The following is an 18,526-nucleotide window of genomic DNA, read 5'->3' on the forward strand; positions in this document are numbered from 1 at the left end:
TAATGGGACAGTGTGTGATCATATGAGGTGTCAATAATGAGGGCTGGTGAGGTGGTGTCTATGGCTGCTTCCTGTGTGTCTCCAAGCCAGTGTGGTGTAGTGGTTGAGAGCGGTAGTCTTGTAATCTGGGGAACCAGGTTCGAGTCTCCGCTCCTCCACCTGCAGCTGCTGGGTGACCCTGGGCCAGTCACACTTCTCTGAAGTCTCTCAGCCCCACTCACCCCACAGAGTGTTTGTTGTGGGGGAGGAAGGGAAAGGAGAATGTGAGCCGCTTTGAGACTCCTTAAAGGGAGTGAAAGGCGGGATATCAAATCCAAACTCTTCTTCTTCTTCTTCTTCTTCTAACTAACATTAGTGCAGGGATCCAAGGGCAGCAATGACAGGGACAGCACTCAGAGCTCACACAGCTGCTGGAGAGAGAGAGGGAGGTGGCAATACATGCACAAGCACACAAGGAAGAACAAAGAGGAAGGTGCTCCCAGGCTCTTAGGCTGTACTTTATGGGCTGAACTGCAAGCGCTCCTGTCTTCTTCTGCCCAGATGCGGGAGACACCATGAATATACAGCTGGCTCTCAGGCATGAATAAACCAGGCTCGAAGCCCTGAACCAGCAGCGAGCCAGACACTTGCCTGTCTGCTTGTGGTATCCATTCCTGAAGTTAAACTCAGGAGGAGGGAAATTAGATCAGGACCCAACAAGGAAGAGGTGGAGCAGCCTGCTCTGCAATCTCTGCCTAACTTCTGTTGGTGCAGCAGATTCTTCAGGGAACTCCTCAGAGAGCCAATTTCCAAATCTAAACTGCAAAGCAAGCCCCTTCTTTGCTGGGCAAGGGGCTAGACATTCAGGCACAGACTGCTGAGGGACAGATGCTTTAGGCAACATGGGTCACCTCTTTCCCAAACAGTAAAAGTGCAGGCCTCTCATCACAAATAACTTTTGCTTCCTGTATAAGCTTATTGCTAATTCAAAGCTCACACAATCTTTTAGATTTTTTTTTTAATCGGAAAAGCAGTAAGACATGGTGTAAATCTAAAAAGTTGTTTGTTTCCATTACCTAGGAATCTAGAAATATCGGTGCACCAATCATTCCCTACCTCTCCTATTTTTTCCCCAAGGAACTGTGAGAATCAACTTGGTGAATAAGCTGTAAAATTATTTTTCTCAAAAACTATTTGCTCTTTTTTTTTTGCATCGACACTTATCAAGAGCACAGAAATATTTCAACAGGCACTAATTCTGCTATCAACGTGCTTCCCCTAATAAACTGTAAGATGAATAGATCTGTTTCAGATGGAATCAAGAAACATTAACTTGGTATGTAAAAACCCAGGTTTTGATATCTTTGTTTGGGCCAATATCCTTTTTAAAGCTTTTGAGCTTGAAGTATTCTATAAAATATTGAAGTCACACTGTCCAACAAACAGAATTTGATCCCATTTCTTAAAACCACTTTAAGATTTCTATAGATTTGGCAAGGAAACCAACCAAGCTTAGGCTGTTTACAAGGTGGGGGCTCAGTTTGAACATGAATTTTTTATCCAAGCTTTTATACATGAAAATGAAACACAGTGCAACATAATCCTTTATAGAATTAATGATGTACATTGTGTTGTATAAAATATAGCCTTCCTTGAAACAGGAAATAAAAGGGCCAGTTGTGTGCAGAAAATGGTAGCTGCATACAACTGTTGGGAAATATAGCACAGTGTTATTTATCAGACAATTACATTCTGTCACTTGTGGCTTGCCTTGTGATTACATTGTTTTTTCCAACAAAAATCACATTAGATGTGTTAATTAGCATACCTATGGCAGAATATTTTTGTTATCTGCCTGTTAGCTTAAAAGAGCTAGGAGTTCACTCATCATAGTGCTCAGCCGTGGCTGCTGGCAATCCTGGCTCTGAAGAACCAGGCGTTTTCTAAGAATTATGCAGCTGTAGTGTAAGTGCACAAAGCTATAGAGAGAGGAAAAGAAAAGTGCTGCTTTGCTACTGAGCAGTTTCCCCAAGACCAGTTGCTAGCACACTACAGCCTTCTGTGTAAACAGTTCTGATCAAAGAAGATAATTTAACTCTCAACCTATCAATGAAATACATTTATATACTGCTTCATACCAGAACAGTCTATGAGCAGTTTATAAAAATACAGCAAACACTACACCCCCACACACACACACCAGAATGGAAATCTCATCTCCTTCCATATCCCACACATCCTCCCTAAATCTGCTCTGGAGGGTTCAGACATAGACATAGAATCATAGAGTTGGAAGGGATCCTGAGGATCATCTAGTCCACCCCCTGCAATGCAGGAATACGCAGCTGTCCCATACAGGGATCAAACACTGAAGGAACACCCCAGAACAGGTTTGGGGGGGAGGTGCAAGAGGAGAGCAAGGGAAAGTTCCTCTGCACAGTCAAAAGTTCTTGTGTTAGCGGAACAACATCACTGGCTAACACCCAACAGATCCAAATGGAACAATAAAACCCCAGAAAAGCAAGAACTAAGACGTGCATGGTTTTTCTGGGTGGGTTAAAATTTTTGCCCAAATAAAAACCATGCCAACTTTGCCTAGCCTTGTGATACAAAATTACACTGTAACCATCATAGATGTTTCAGACTTATGAAAGTTGTTATATGAGGTTCCAATCCAATCCACCATCAATTTATACCAGCTGGGCTGCTGTAGCTCAACTGACATCCTCAAGCATTTACACTGTAAAGTGTAAGACCTGACATGACTGAATAGCAGCGCTGCTATAGCTAGAGACTATCTCACCTGCACAAGGGAGGTGTGATGTCACAGCAAAGCACAACACGTGTCTTTTGCTGCTGCACTACCCTGTTTTTTTGTTTTTGTTTTGCACTGTGAGGCTGCCTGGTCTGGTAGCGGGACAACCCCCCCCCCCAAGATGCCTAGACATTTTGTTTTGCCACCCACAACCTAGGTCCCAGGAGCCACGGGGCTGCTAGCGTTCCCCAGTTTCTAACACTGAGTCCTTCTATTCATAGAGGGCAAGCCTGGATTCCACCTACTAGATATATTTGGGAGTAGAGGGAAATGAAAACTAAAGTTGCATGCACACGAAAGCTCATACCAATAACAAACTTAGTTGGTCTCTAAGGTGATACTGGAAGGATTTTTTTAAAATTTGTTTCAACAATATTCTTTGTTAACAGTGTTCTGCTTTAACTACCAAAAAAGATTCTTCTAGTTTAATGAAAATTATTGGCTTTTTAGGAAAGTACTTTGAGTTCCATGATCATGCAAAAGATTAAGAAACAGCAACAGAAACATTTGATACATAATAAATATAAGACAATTTGTCTTCCCGCACCCCCCGCCCAATGTAGCATCTAAAAGAAATATTTTTCAAAATCTTAACTAAAAGGTGTGATTTAGAATACTAAGGGTTATTACCACTACGGTACTTGGTGATCCCAGCCAGCTGAAAGACTCAGCTGGTGAGAAGGAACCCTTCACATTCTAACATGCCAGGAATTGTTTCTGCCAAAGAAATCCCACAAAAAGACACAGATAAAAATATGTGGCTTATGGAGGAAAAACAAATGCTGCTAGACACAGCAACTATACATTTCATTGAAGTCCAATCAGTCTTTGAATAATTTCAAATGAATTTCATGTGGGTTACAATGTGTGTCAAAAACTTCTTTTTGGCACCGTATACACACTTGCCAACAAAACTAAGAATGCAAACTAAGACATGTATAGACATATCATCATCTCCAAAGCATTCAAAGACCTGACATGGTATAACATTTCAGATGACATAAGAGAGACAAGGTGAAACAGGCAACATATCCTCCTGTCATGGCTTAGTAATACAGTGGTACCTCGCAAGACGAATGCCTCAAAAGACGAAAAACTCGCAAAATGAAAGAGTTTTTCGTTTTTTGAGCTGCTTCGCAAGATGGATTTCCCTATGGGCTTGCTTCGCAAGACGAAAACGTCTTGCAAGTTTGTTTCCTTTGTCTTGCAAGTTTGTTTCCTTTTTCTTAAAACCGTGCATTCACTTCGAGGAGCAACTCATAGCACGCGGTGTGGTAGCCTTTTTTGAGGTTTTTGAAGACTTTGGTGATTTTTGAAGCTTTTCCAAAGTCCGTGCTTCGCAAGACGAAAAAATCGCAAGACGAAAAAACTTGCGGAACGAATTAATTTCATCTTGCGAGGCACCACTGTACATTATGTTTCACACATGCATTCACATTAGATGTTAATGGGGGGAAAGTCGCTACTCTTTGATTAAGGCTACACAACAGGAATACAATTGGAGATGCACCTCAAAAATGTAATTTTAATATGATGTTATACCAAGGAGTTCATTCTTGCTGCCAATTTAAGTCTGCACCAGTACAGTATCTGACTCAATGAAATCCCATTTTGTCTGGAAAGATGAACTAAACAGGTGAAATTAGGGGAACCAGAGCAAGCTCATCCCTTACCATCTGCAGCAGGAGTGACTCTCACAAGTTATGCAGAGAGAGGTGACAACTGGAATATGCAGGGGTCTTCCTCACTGCCTGATTCCTGTGGCAATCAAGCCATACAAGGTGCATCTACTAACTGGCCATCTTACAGCTTTGGGGAAGGAAACTTGATGCCTGAGGCACTCTGAGCACCAGTAAACATATCACTACTAATTAGCATTCATCAAAGTGAGGAATGTCAACCAAAATGTTGCACATGGAACCTCTCTTTCATTCTAGGTACTTTACACTTATTTCCCATGGTGGGAAAACTTGGTCCTCCTAGGACTCCAGGTCCCCTTCTCCCCTTTTTGATGCAGAAAAACCCATCCCACATGTATCTGAACCTGCATGAAAAGTAAACAACTAGAACTCTGGGAAGTATTCAACTTTTTGTGCAAGCTCAAGGATTAGCACGAGCACAAAGGGATTCTCCCCTCTTCTCCGCCTGTGCAGTCTGCAAATCTGCTCTGGAGGGTTGGGGAAACATCCAGAACAGATTTAAGGGGCAAGGCAGGGGACAGTGTTCCGTCCCACAAGCAGAAACTTTTGTGCTGATAGAACATTCACTTTAGCAATATATTGAATACAACCCCCTGTGTTCAGTTGAGCTCAGTCCAGATAGGTTTGCTCTAGTCACCCTCTTACCCTCTTCTCCCCCAGTTCTCGTACTTCAACTCCATCTTTCTTACTGGTGACTATAGTGTGCTTACACAAACAGAATTGTACTGACTTAAATTTGGGGGCTTTAGTATGGAGTATTCTTAACATGATGCAGCTGCAAATACAATATTTATTTATAAATTAATATAAATAAATGTAAAGATTATATGCCAATATAAACAAATAAACAACAAGGCAGGTTTTTGGCTTAAAATTCTAGTACAGAAAAACACAGAAATGAGTTAATAACTATGCCTGGCCCATTCGCTTAATCCAGGGATCAACAAAGCTTTTCAGCAGGGGGCTGGTCCACTGTCCCTCAGACCTGGGGGGGGGGGAAACTATATTGGGGGGGGGGAATGAACGAATTCCTATGCCCCACAAATAACCCAGAGATGCATTTTAAATAAAAGCACACATTCTACTCATGTAAAAACATGCTGATTCCTGGACCGCCCATGGGCCGGATTTAGAAGGTGATTGGGCCGGATCCAGCCCCCGGGCCTTAGTTTGCCTACCCATGGCTTAATCACCAAGATGAAGGGGAAAGAGTAAAAGTGAAGCTGAACTTTACTCTGGGAAAAGAGAAAGAACCAGGAACAATAACAACAACAACAACAACAAAGGTTAGTAGCTGTCCTCTCTCTTGAGCTCAGAGAAATGTGAAGAACAGAGAAGAGTAGGAAAGCTGAGATGCAGGGGTTACCTGTCCTGTTGAGGAAGGGATGAGAAGGTGTTGCTTATCTCAAATTTACTGAGTTTTCTTTGTGATGGGAGGGGATCCTTCCACAAAAGGGCACAAGGGTAACCACACTTCCTACATGATTGCTTTATGCATGTTGTGGGAAATGCTCCCTCTCTCTGATAAGGCTCAGGCTGTGATGGAGTGGTGAATAATGTAGCCCATGAGCCCAACTCACTCACCTTCTTTCATAAAGACACTGGCTGGTGCCTTTGTACAGAGGTTCATTAATACCAGTGAAACAAAATAACAAACATGGTTTGGAGGCAATTGGCAAGGGTGTACGAGGTAAGGAATCTAGCTAAAGTCTAAATGAAAGAGGGACAAAAAGGAGCAAGCTTCTGTGATCCATTGAGGCAAGGGGACTAAAAGAATACTAAAAGAGAGATTGGAAAAGACTTTCCAGGAGTGTTCCAAGACAGCTGAACTTGTGTGGCAGCCTCCTGAGTAAGAGACTGGCATGTAGAGGAGCAAGGATCAGTCTGAGTGGGGAAGACTGAATCCAGTGGGGATGACTCATGCCCCCAGCTACAGAAAAAACAACAATGTTAAAAGATGTTTTCAGAGAGGGTCCAGTCAGGTACCTGAGTAACTTTCATGACAAAGACAAGGGTAGAGAATTCCTGGGACATCCTGAGTGTAATTAATTCAATGTCATGCCACAAGGAAGAAATCCAAGCCACAGGATGTTTCTGCCCATTCAAACTGTTTTCAGCAAAATAATCTTGCTTTGCCGATAAAAGAGGTCAAGCTTGAAAGTCTTTAGAAAATGCACACAGGCATCTTTTTTCACTTCATTAACACAGACTATGAGTAATGTGCCTTTGTCCTTGTATAAGGGTATGGGGTTTGGGTTTCTTCTGAAAGTCAACAAGATTATTTTATTTGGGTTAGAGTGGGGTATGCTATCAATATGCTAGTGAGTAGCATGTGTTTTGATTATCACCAACATATATGCTAGAGCTTTCCCTGTCCACCCCTGTAAGCCTCCTTCACTTCATCTTGGAGAGTTCTAGTTGAACCAAGAATCTCAGCAACAGGCTCCCTGGACTATGCACAACCTCGTGGCCTTTGTTCAAAAAAATATAGGAGCAGAGCCCAAAGAGGTGACTGTTGCTAAACTTGGATTAGTGTACTCCTGGTCCTGGATAGTCCCTGGCCACTATTAGTTGTTATGCGAAGCTCTACTGTGGCTTCAGGTGGATAAAGAAGGTTGGGTGGAGATAGCCTTCTTGGATTCTCAATTAACTCAAATTGGCATTTATTTTGTTGCCATTAACTTTATGCAAAGGGAGGGAGGATTCCAACAAAGCCGGCCACTTCTAAGTTCTTTCCCCACACAACTGCAATTGTGCTCCTGGACCTCTCCCTCCCTTTGTCCTCCTGGCTCCAAGGTCCATGGCAAGAGCAAGGGAAGTTGCCAGCATGAACTAATTGTGGATTGCATAATCCTATCTATATGTTGAGTAGACTTTAGTGTGATCAAAACAAATTACGAAGATACAACAGAAATAATTCCAGACTAAGAACTTCGTATTACCATTTCTAACAAAAAACAAGCATGTAACAATAAATATCTACAAAAGTTACTGTTTACTTCAATACAACTTCCACCTCCGTGTATTCTAAAAATTGGTTAAGAAGCAAGAGAAGGTCATTCATAACCAAATGTATTCACACACATGGTTTCTTTCCCTAAAGCAGGCATGTCCAAAGTCTGTTTCGGGGGCCTAATCTGGCCTGCTGGTTGGTTTAATCTGGCTCCTAAAAAAGCTCAACAACTTCAACTAAAAATGTTCAACAACTTTGGTCAGCCCTCATGGCCCTTCACTTCATCAAATCTGGTTTGGACACCACTGCATGGGTGCTTATTCCTCTACAGCATGGGAAGCAGCTTAAAACAGGACCATCAGTATCACTGCATTTTGTACTACTGTTTTCAGCAGTTTTGCCAAAAAAAATTGCAACGCTTAACATTTATGAAATAATGTATAATTACTGCTATGTATTACACACGTGTTATTCTATGTGCTAGAATAACAAAATCATGAGTATAAAATAAATTCAAGCAAATGAAAAAAGTATGAATTACAAAACTGTGGTTTATTACTTCACATGTGTATACAGTGGTACCTATGGTTAAGAACTTAATTCGTTCCAGAGGTCCGTTCTTAACCTGAAACTGTTCTTAACCTGAAGCACCACTTTAGCTAATGGGGCCTCCTGCTGCTGCCACACCGCTGGAGCACGATTTCTGTTCTCATCCTGAAGCAAAGTTCTTAACCCGAGGTAATATTTCTGGGTTAGCGGAGTCTGTAACCTGAGGTACCACTGTACTCACGCACAATTCAGAATATGGTCCTTTTTTGAACAAATGAGTATTTTAACCATATGTTCTCAGGACATGATTCAATACAGTTAAAAGTATAAAACAATTCCAACAAGGAGCAGGCAAAAACACAACACATCTGTAAAAAAATGCAGTAATTAAAAAAAAACCATGGACATGCCTAATGACCTTTTTCTACTTTAAAAAACAGCACAAATATTATACTTTCCTGTCCCCTCACTCTTTCTGCCTTGGCCAGGACAAATGGTTGGGTTGTGGATGTAGTGTTGACTGCTCCACTCCTAAAGCCCTGCTGTTGTCAGTCACAGTTTAGGGTTACAGCCTAACTCAGTAGCAATTGACACACTGCATCAAGTGTAGGCTTCACAAAGGGAACAACTCAGATATCAAAATGTAGCATAGGACTATATAATTGTCAGAGAGTGGTAACTGTACAACCAACAAACACCTAGCAGCCTAGGAGAAACAACAGCAACGATAAAAAAGGTAATGAGTGGATGAAGAACGGTCTTCTGAAAACCTGTTATGGGTACCCTGCCAAAGGATTCCAGATACAGTACAAACAACAATGAGAAATCTGCTGTTGTACCCAGGGCTGCAAGTGCAAGGAACCCTACAAAAGGTAAGCAAGGGAGGGTGGCTTAGAGGACGTTGTGCCATACCATGAGTCAGCTGTCTCAGGCAGCAAATTCTGAGGTGTGGAAAGTGGTTAGAAATGTGTGCCATGTGGGCGCACCAATGAAGTAAGACAACCCGGCTTCCAATGCAGGTAAGCCAAAGAAACAGCTGAAAGCCAAAGATAAGGAGAACAGCAGCAATACCTTGAGGAACACTCCCTTTCATCAAGACTCTTGGAGAAAAGGGGGTGTTCCCCCAGAGTAGCTGCTTTGCCACTGGTCTCCTCCTACCCCATGGGGCATGGATGAGGAGGCATCAGTAGCACATCTTGTTTGAGGTGGCCAAAGGATTCAGGCCAGCCCTGCTCAAATGAGTATTCCTGCACACTCTCCTGTCCTGTTCCCCAGAAGGGAGATAGGTATGCAAAAATCAAATATTCATGGACACACATTGTTTCTCCTTCCACTATTGTGCACTTGCTTAACAAATGAAACTCAACAGATTGTAAAGGTAAAGGACCTGTGGACGGTTAAGTCCAGTCAAAGGCGACTATGGGGTGCAGTGCTCATCTCACTTCAGGCTGAGGGAGCCGTTTGTCCACAGACAGCTTTCCAGGTCATGTGGCCAGCATGACTAAACTGCTTCTGGCACAAGGGAATATCGTGACAGAGGCCAGAGCACATGGAAATGCCATTTACCTTCCCTCCACAGCTGTACCTATTTCTCTACTTGCACTAGTATGCTTTCGAACTGCTAGGTTGGCAGAAGCTGGGACAGAGGAACAGGAGCTCACTCGGTCACACGGATTCAAACCGCTGACCTTCTGATTGCCAAGCCCAATAGGCTCAGTGGTTTAAACCACAGTGTATCACTCAAACAAGGGATAAAAAATGTGACACATGTGCTGAAGGAGAGCCAACCAACCCACTCACACTGCGCAAGGGAACACTGTGGGGAGCCCAAGTACTTTTATTGGTGAACACTTCCATCTACTACTACTTCTAGCTAAACACTAATGGCTCCTTTTCTTTGCAGGGTAAGAGCTATAGCATGTGGAACAGAACAAACTGAATAGAGTTCATTACAATTTGCTAGACTATATAGGTGAGTTAATTACTACATTATCTCCTTCAATGGGTAAACGGCCTAAGTAGACAGGTGGACTAATCAGGTATATGGAAATAGCTCCATGTCATGAAAATAACTCACAGCTACTGCCAGTATTGTGAATGTGCTATTATTGTGGAAACTAGCACTGCCAAGACACCTTGGGGCATGGGTATACCTGCAGTTACCTGAGAAAGTCTAATGGGCTATTCATCAGTCACTGTAACTGGCTACCACACCTGCCTCCTCTTGTATGTGAAGCCTGCACTTTTTCATAGGGCAATAGCTTCCCCATATGGTCCCTTCTTCAGGTTTCTATGGCTGGTATTCCTCAGGGTGATGCACACAAGGTGGGGAGATGAAAGGAGCATGAAATTGACTGGGCTCTTGGGAGACTCCAAAGAACTCTCTGTGTATCTCTCTTTCCTCTACTGCTGTAGTTGTATGGTTATGGTGTTGTGCTTTGGAGAAGGAGGCCTAGGTTGTAGGAATGCTGCCTGATACTTTTTTCAATTCCTTCACAAAGGCACCAATCAAATTATGTTGGAGATAGTGTCCTCAGCATTGTCTATGTAGGATTACTGGTATCACACTGGGACTCAGATCCTTCTGATGGGTCTATGGGTGATGTGTTATATAGAGAGGCTTATTGATCACTGAGATTAAGAGTTGTCTGTTGTGACTGAAATGGTAGCAATTACTCAACACAAAGCCACCAAGCCCCACCCCATGTTCCACTCAAGAAAAAAGTTTAGCACATGGTTATAGTTCAATGCAGATGTAATGATGGCTCCCTACAAACAGAAAACCAGTCTAAGGCATGCTTATAAGACCTACTTGCCTACTTTGGAGCAAATACAGCCCTCTCTTCTTGTACATGCCTCAACAATCATTTAGCACATCTGTATCACTATTAGCCATGGCCATGATAACTAGGATTCTCTAAACCAGAATTTGTTTGTAACCCTTGCTCTATATCAAAGTTGATTAGCCTTAACTATGGTTGTCACCAGCTGATGAATCTAAACCATGTTTAGAGCAAACAAAGGAGGGAAGGGAGGAATTCACTCCAGAAAGATAAGGGAAGAAAGAGAATATGCACACATTTCTGAAGCTGGCTCATGGCTTGGTAAATCTGCATTGGACCCAAATTGCTTTCCTTGAAATAAATTGAACTTGGAAGTGTCTACCCTTGGTTAGAACATGTCCATAGTTATTTGCTTCTATTACTGATTTACAGCTTGACTATTATATTGTGCAGATGTGGGAAAACTTTGGCAATCCAGATGTTCTTGAGCTGCAACTCCCATTGGCCAAGCTTGCTGGGGCTGCTGGGAGTTGTAGTTCAGCAACAACTAGAGTGCCAAAGATTCCCCAAACCTGATATGGGAGGGTGCAGATGAAATAAATATGTTGATAATAAGCTATGGAAATTGAATTCCCCCCCCCCAAAAAAGTATTTTGCTTCAAATGTACAGTATCACTGTAATAAAGTGCCCCATAGTTCTTAAATCTCACAGCTCTCCATTGGCGGCAGGGGGGGGGGGGCCGCGCGCGCACACACACACACACACACACACAGTAAATGAACAGTTTTAATCATCCTGTTTGTAAAAATGGTATATGCAGTTATCAAGGAACATTTAGGATTATTACAACTGATGCAAGTTTATTCACTTTAGGCCTACATGAATTTATTGTTGTGTGTGCTATGGTTCCTGCTCAGGGCCACTGCAGTGTCTAGCCTCCCCACAATATAGAATGGCTCTCCAATAATCTGCCAATATGCTGGCATTCTATTTAGCCTAACAATCAGCTTTCTAGGGCCTTTCAGAGGTTTGGCTTTCCAACTTTCCCAAGCTACACTCCTGCTCCCACAGCTCCCTCATGTACCACCCTTCAACTCCTTTCAACTTCCCAAAGCATTCTGAGAAACTGCACCAGACATTTCCAGCTTCCAGAACAAATCAAAAGTAACATGGAGATGGGCCAGCTGCTGTGAAGCCACAGCTGTCTTCAACAGAATAGAGGAGCAGGCTTGCTTTATCATCAGTAATTATGTCTGAGTGGGTCCAGGAACAAATTCTCATGGGTTCCCTCCTTACACAGGTGTTTCCTATATAAAAACCTCCATGGAAGAATAGATAGTAAGCACATTATTTATCTAACTCCCAGTCCCTCCCCCTTGATCTTGGCTCTTAATATTTATTTTATTTGAATGCATTTCTAAACCACTTAATATTTCAAAAATCTCTAAGCAGTGCACACTATGTAGTACATAAGAACAATATCCATTAAAACAAAAATACAACCAAAAACCAATAAAACAGTATAAAAACATATAAAAGCAAGCAAAACGGCTATTTGTGCGTTCTCAGCACCCCGTATATCACACACAAGAACTAACAAACAATCCCATTATTTCCTCCCATATCTTGCTTGCTAACACACCTACCCAACATTTTTACCATTTGTAGCTAAGCAGCTGGGAGAAGCTGCAAGATGCGACCCCATTAAACATTTCATCTTGATTCTACTAGCTGGGTCGTATCATGAAAGACTAAACAGTTTCAAACAAGGAAAGTACATAAAACAATGTCTTTTTCTTCCTCTGCCCTATTAAAAACCTATATATTAATTAAATTTATTCCCCATTCTTCCTCACAAAAGATCCCAAGACGACGAACATGGCAGTATTATTATTTTTAGGTTTATTACCATCCCTTCATGAGAAGCTTCCAGAGTGGGTTACAGCAGTATAAAAGACAGCATTAAAACACTTTAAAATGCTTGAAATATGAAGGAATAAATACATTGTTCCACAAAAACGTGACAGAATGACACACAAACTGAATCCTCATAGTGTCTCAAGTGTGTGCATCGCTTAACCTCTGCAAGCATCTGCCATGTTCACTGCATTACTTGCGAACTTAAAATACTATGGATGGTATCAAGCTAGGCAGTTCACTCAAGTTCTTAATGAGCTTTAGCTGCACAGTGGAAACGGGATTATTAGAGTTGTACAAATTGGTCTTCCTGTAAATTTATGTAGTGGTAATATTACTATACTGCTAGAGATTTCAGTCGAGCAGAACTGTCCCCTACTAAAATTTCTATACCACTGTAATCTTTGCACCACTTGTCCCTCCCCTGTACTATTAAATGACTGTAGCCTAGCTTTCCACCTTGTTCAGTTCTTCCTCTGAAAAGGAAAAAAAAAATCTGTCTACTATGAAAAGGAAAGAAGGTATGTACTAGAACTTATCTCTCAGAAGTATTTGCTTCACTATGGGCCACTAATATAAAGCCCATAAAAGTTCTCTTCACTGCATAAACTTTGTTAGTTAATTTATATTCTGCTTTCCTACCCAGAGATGCTCAAGGCACCTAATACAGTAGACTAAAACCTTACAGCAGAACCAGCTTACATTAGAATACCCAAAAGCCACAATTACATCATATATTTGTTGTAAACTACTATTTTTTTAAAAAAATGAATAGCAATATATATTTTAATAAATAAATAAAGTCAGATTTTGCTACACCTAATCTTATAAGAAGGAACAGCAACAGTGGATATTATCAGCCCAAGCGGCCAGTGGATAATTCTTGCAACTGGTCCATCAGACCCTTTCTTTTCCCATGATTGACCTTACAGAGAGGAGTTCCTTTTCCTCCTCCTCACTAGGAGTGTTTATTACTCAACATTAATGCACCTAATGTTAGAAACTCAGATATATAAGCTAGGCACCAAATGGGTTCGTAAACCATTGTAGTCCCCAAAATAGAATGTCTAGTTGCCATTTTGGGGCAATAAGGCTCTAAAGCAGGGGTCAGCAAACTTTTTCAACAGGGGGCTGGTTCACTGTCCCTCAGACCTTGTGGGGGGGCCAAACTATATTTTTTGGGGGGGGGGGGATGAACGAATTCCTATGCCCCAAAAATCACCCAGAGATGCATTTTAAATAAAAGCACACATTCTACTCATGTAAAAACATGCTGATTACTGGACCATCCACGGGCTGGATTTAGAAGGAGATTGGGCTGGATCCAGTCCCTGGGCCTTAGTTTGCCTACCCATGCTCTAAAGTCTTATTTTTCAAATGGTGGACTGACTGTGATTGATTCTCCTTTAAACATCTGGCTAGTTCAGACGACAACTTTGAGCTAGATAAAGAGCTTTGAGAACTTAAAGAAGAAATGTCACTTGATCCAGGGACAGTCCACCTATACAGTGGTGCCCCGCAAGACGAATGCCTCGCAAGACAAAAAACTCGCTAGACGAAAGAATTTTCCGTTTTTTGAGGTGCTTCGCAAGACAAATTTCCCTATGGGCTTGCTTCGCAAGACGAAACGTCTTGCGAGTTCTTGCAAGTTTGTTTCCTTTTTCTTAAAGCCGCTAAGCCGTTAACAGCCACTAAGCCGTTAACAGCCGCTAAGCCGCTAATAGCCGTGCTTCGCAAGACGAAAAAACCGCAAGACGAAGAGACTCGCGGAACGGATTAATTTCGTCTTGCGAGGCACCACTGTATTTTGGCCTATTCTGACCACTTTTTTTAATGGTGACTGCTCCTGCTCAGGCTACAGAAAAAGCAATTTGATTACAAAAATTCATTCCAATTGAATAGATAAAATGTAACTGATATAATTCCATAGGATGTGTTTGAAAACAGTCCAAATGCAATGATTCCCAGGTGGTGGAGATGTCAGGTACTATCCTGGCACCCAGGCTATTGCAAGCAGATCTTAGGTTTGTCCCAGGAAAGTAATCATCTTGCAAAAGGGCATCTTCCTTTTCCCTTTGTGGAAGGATCAAATTTAAATTAATCCATATTGTGTTGCTGTATGACTAGAAGTACTCCTATTAAATGTGCTTTTCTCCTCCCGATGATATTAATATTTTGCTGCTTTTAGCTGTAAGTTGTTTCAAGAACTTTTCAGTGTGATTGGATAAATTCTTCATTAGATAAGGGTATTTTGGAAACAATGTGAATACTTGTTTCTTGTGTGTATTTTATATTTGCAAATTCTCCCAGAGTATTTTTTTCAGTTCCCTATTAAACATGCCATGTAGTATACCTGTTAATAACTGGGAGAATTTGAAAATTCTTTTAATTACTTGTGATTAGCAAATTATCTGGTTTATGAAACAGGAGTATCTAAATTTGTGCTACTAACTGAAGGTATGGGTGAAAGCTCTTGAAATTGTACACTTCTTTTGAAGTGTATTTTGTTACAGGCACTTAACGGGTATGAGGGTTTATCTGAATGGAATAATCTGATGTGAGGGGCGGGGGGTGGAAGAAATACATAACTGGATGACAAGTGCAAGATGGGCGAGAGGAAACCTGTTTTCAATCATTACAGACAATTTAAACTCTGCAAAGGCATGTGCCAAGGCTGTTACTTACATATTACATATTGGACCTCCAGTAGTTTAACAGACCAAATGACAGAACCTGAAGTTGTGTAGATAGCATAAGCACTGCCAACAACATGGTCACATAAAACATTTACAATAACAAAAAATTGAAACTAGACATTGCTTTGAACAATTTAGGGATATACAAGTCTAACTATTGTAGTTATGCTTTAAAATAATCTACTAGTTTTTAAATTAGTATAACACAGAATTAAGTTAGCTTCCAAACACTATGGAACATAATGCTATTAATTTTTCTCTAGGGTTAGAAAAATACCCCTAGAAACTGTGAATTATTCTATTTAATTGAAACTTAATTGAAATACAGTGTCCTGTATTTAACATTAGGTCCTCATGCTTGCAATTTATGTTTCATTACATTCTGGTTTAAAGTACCAGGTCCACAATACAGGAAGTTAGAACAGGAATATTTCCTACAGAGAAGATGGAGTATATTTCCCTTACAAAATATTTTATCTGAAATATTACTATGTATCTTAGATAAAACAAAAGTTATTTGAATCCAGGATGTTCACATGTGATATGATTCTACCTTTTTGTGCATGTATGTTTATCATATGAGAACTAAGTGGCCCTGGTAGATACAAAATCTTGATAAACTGTACTATCTTAGGTGGAGATTAAAGAGGAAACTGCAAGGTAAGTTATTTTTGAATACCTACAGACACTGCACTTCCTGGCTAAAGCAAATCATGCAAGACAGTTAACCAAACATGAAATCTTTGTAGAAAAGTTATATAACCTGAAAAGCTGTTACATTCTTTGTACAAGACAATCACTATTTATGTGTGCACGCTCCAGCAAGTGTTTAAATTCATTTGGGATATGCATATGCTAGCAAGAATCCCATGATGTACCGACAATGGGTATAGAAAAGCTGGAAAATGAGTAAGTAGTGCATAAGGTGCTCTGAGAATGGTAAAATCAGTTAATTTTATATTATCAGTATTATTATTATTTCTCATTATTGGATTGAATTTTAGTTGCTTTTTCACAAAAGTAACCCAAAGTAACTTAAAAACCTGGTACATTCATTAAAATGAAGCAAAGTAAGAACCACTATACATACATAAGAGAGGCCATAAATACCTGAACCACTCTAGACTAAGGGCTAACAACCTGGATAATAGGAAATGTTTTTGCCTGGCACCTAAAAATAGATAGTGATGGTGCCAGGCATGCCTCCATTGATAAGAACATTCCACAAGTGCGGAGCCACCACTGAAAAGGCCTGTTCTCATTGCCCCACCCTCTACTCCTTTCTCAGAGAGGACACATTGAAAAGGGACTCAGAGGACAAACACAGGGTCTGGGTTAGTTCATGCTTTTTAAAAAACTGATCTGAACAATTATTTACAAATTAACTGAATTAATCATACAAATTCAAGAAAAAAGAATAATCTTCCGATGTTATTCTTCTTCGGGGGGGGGGCAGGGTAACTCTACTATTTTATTAACATACAGATGTTTAAGACCATATCAAATGTGAAGTATGATACTTTCAAGCATGTATTAGTATCTCTACTTTTTTCTTTGGGCCTAGCCACTTATCATGCCAAATCAGTCTAATACAACCCTGGTGACAGGGTTTTGGCATTATTGCTTTTAAAGAAAAGCATGGGTGAACCCTGCTTAGATCTTTTCTGTTTCCGGAACTGTATAGCCTAGATTTAGAAGCCAGGCCAATGCATAAAGGACAGACACTGTAGCAGCTGGCTTTGGTCTCCATCTTTGCGAGGAAGAAAGGAACAAACGTTCAAAGAAAAATTGAGTTCCACTTCTCCTAATTGCAATAGTATATAATTTACATTAGACAGCTTCTTCATCATTTTAAGTCATGATTTTAAGTTAACTAGGCACTGTACATGATTTCAATGCACAGGTTCCTGCTCATGATCTAGAGAACGTGAGAAAAGAGGGACAAAACCTTGCACTTGTTGAGTAATTTTACACAGAATCAAAAAGAAGAAAAGCTAAACAACAGGGAAAAGCACCAAAGGAATAGAATAGATCAAGAGGGAAATTCAAGAGGAACTCTAAACAATTTATTAAAAGAGGGGCAAATATAAGGACTACAAATGCCCCAAGGGAGAGAATTCAGTACCGGTATATAAAAGGTGACAAGAGAAAGGTTAAAGATAGCAGTTGCCACACCAGAGAGAAGAAATACGTACCAGAGACCACTACTACAACTTAAGTGCACTACTTGCCTACAAGCAAAGTGACTGTTATTTATTATTGCCATCAAAGGATAATGTAATATGTTTCACTGCTGAGAAAACAAGTCCATGTTCTGATAGAGAAAGATCTAATTTACAGAAAGCCTTTACAGAGCAAAATCCTAAGACCAACACCAGCAGTGGGTTTTAAGCTTGTGAGACAATACTGAACAGGTCAAAAGAGAAAACTATAGGATGAACCCATCGTACCTGCAAGCAAAGTACACAACAGATGGGGAACCTCTGCCACAATGAGGCTGTTTCCCCCCCAACCATGCCCACCTGCCTGGCATCTGATGCAGCAGGTAAAACTATGGCTGCAAAGGAACTACCAGGAGACTTAGGATGTGCTCCTGATGGTTCCTCTGCAATAAGGGCTTAGATTTAGCACCTTTTAAATCTGACACAAAATTCTAGGCCCACTAATTCTTAGACATGCATGTCAGCCTCTTCTGAGATAACCTGTAGGGTTGATATTTCTGAGGGTGATATTTAATGTTGCTCAAGTGGATTTTCCCTACCTCCCTACCCCCACATCCCACCAAATCTGCTCTAAAGTCCTTCAACTCTTCAAAGTAGATTTGGTGGGTTGCAGGTAGAAGAGATGAAGGAAAAGTAGATGTCAGTTTCACTATGCGACAGACACAATTGGATATTACCCAGCAACTTGCAATTTTATTCATTTTTCAGTATCCCCAGAGTTGCAAACCTGTGAATTGTTAGGAAAACATCTGCCATATTTTCATAGCAGTAAGTTTAACGCTAACTTATCACTAATAACCGTATACCATTTACTAAACTATACTGCTCAACTGTTAATTAATTGTGAACATGTTAGGGACTAACTTTGAATGAGACCCTTGGGGTGTCCCTTTGTTTCTTCATTAATTGAA

The 18,526-nt window shown here is 40.8% G+C and overlaps 1 protein-coding gene across 6 annotated transcripts in view; it reads right to left on the reverse strand.

The window, feature by feature from the left end:
* Positions 1 to 18,526, reverse strand: part of ARID4B (AT-rich interaction domain 4B) — an 83,316-nt gene that overhangs the window by 55,659 nt on the left and 9,131 nt on the right. The window lies entirely within an intron of this gene.

This window comes from Podarcis erhardii, assembly GCF_964252035.2.
Source record: "Podarcis erhardii genome assembly, chromosome: 3".
Classification (NCBI taxonomy): domain Eukaryota; kingdom Metazoa; phylum Chordata; class Lepidosauria; order Squamata; family Lacertidae; genus Podarcis; species Podarcis erhardii.